Consider the following 1570-nt stretch of genomic DNA (forward strand, 5'->3'; position numbering starts at 1 on the left):
GTTAGAGAGCAAGAGGGCCGCCCACACCTCCCGGCCATTGGAGCAGGATGCAGAGACACCGCCTCTCGCCCACGGAGGAGCCGAGCATGCCCGCAGCGCACGCCGGCGACTGCGAAGGGCTGCGGTCACAATAGAATCAGCGTTAATATCGCCGGCATATGTCCTGAAATTCGTTGTTATGCGGCGGCAGCAATGCATAATAATAAAAAGAGAGAGAAGAAAGTAGAGGTAGTGGTCACGGGTTTGATGCCCATTCAGAAATCCGATGGCTGAGGGAAGAAGCTGTTCCTGAACCGTTCAGTGTGTGCCTTCAGTCTCCTGTGAAGAAGGGTCTCGACCCGAAATGTCGACTATCTCTTCATTTCCACAGATGCTGCCTGCCCTGCCTGCATTTTGTGTGTCTTGCTTTGGATTTCCAGCGTCTGCAGACTTTTGTAATCTTGATGGTAGCAATGAGAAGAGGGCATGTCCTGGGTGGTGGGGGTCCTTAATGATGGAGGCTGCCTTTCTGAGGCATCGGCCCTTGAAGATGTTCTGTATGCTGGATAGGCTAGTGCCCATGATGGAGTTTACAACATTCAGCAGCTTATTTCGATCCCCATACCAGACAGTTAGAAATTAGTGAGCGGGGTGGTGGGGTGGGGGGGGGGGAATTACAGACTGTCATGCAATCATAGAACATTTTGTGTACCGTTTTGGTTGCCCTGCTACAGGAAATAATGAATTAATTTATTTAGATGAATTAAGCTGATAAGAGCACAAAGATTTACTCGAATGCCTGAGTTACAGGGAGACGTTGGGCAGGCTAGGACTATATTGTCTGGTGTGCGGGAGGATGAAAGGTATAGAGGGGCATAGATAGGGTGAATGCCCGTCTTTTTCCCCCAAGCTTGTTCAAACTTCCTGTATTTGACCCATGTCCCTCTAAGCCCCGCTCCTCCCTGTACCTATCCGAGTGCTTCTTTAATGATACTACTGTAATATATTCTCTTCAACCACTTCTGGCGACTTTATCCCAAACACTCGCCAGATTTGTGAGGAAAATATTGCCTCTCAGGCCCATTTTTAATCTTTCCCCTCTCACCCAATTGCTTTGGTCTCCCCTACCATGGAGCCTCCTTATCGATGGCTCTCGTAATTTTAAACGCTTCTATAAGGTCTCCCCTCATTCCAATAGCCTGGCCAGGTCTGACAGTTTGGTATGGGGATGGGAGCCAGAGTGATAGTTCAGAGGATGGGCCAATTGGTATACAAGTACAGTAGATGCAGTGTGTATCAGGAAGGATAGGCAGATGATAGGGCAAATTTGCAGTCAGTGGAATGAGTTGGAGTGTGCCATGGGGACAAAACCTAAAATGGTGATTAATATGCTGGAGATGTGGTATTTGAATGCATGCAGTATACGGAATAAGGTAGCACAGTTAAAGATTGGCAGGTATGACGTTGTGGGCATCATTGAGTTATGGCTAAAAGAAGATTATAGTTGGAACCTTAACATCCAAGGATACACATTGTATCAAAAAAGGACAGGCAGGTAGACAGAGGGTGTGGGATGGCTCTGATGGTAAAA

Source organism: Mobula hypostoma, chromosome 24 (assembly GCF_963921235.1).
Source record: "Mobula hypostoma chromosome 24, sMobHyp1.1, whole genome shotgun sequence".
Lineage (NCBI taxonomy): Eukaryota > Metazoa > Chordata > Chondrichthyes > Myliobatiformes > Myliobatidae > Mobula > Mobula hypostoma.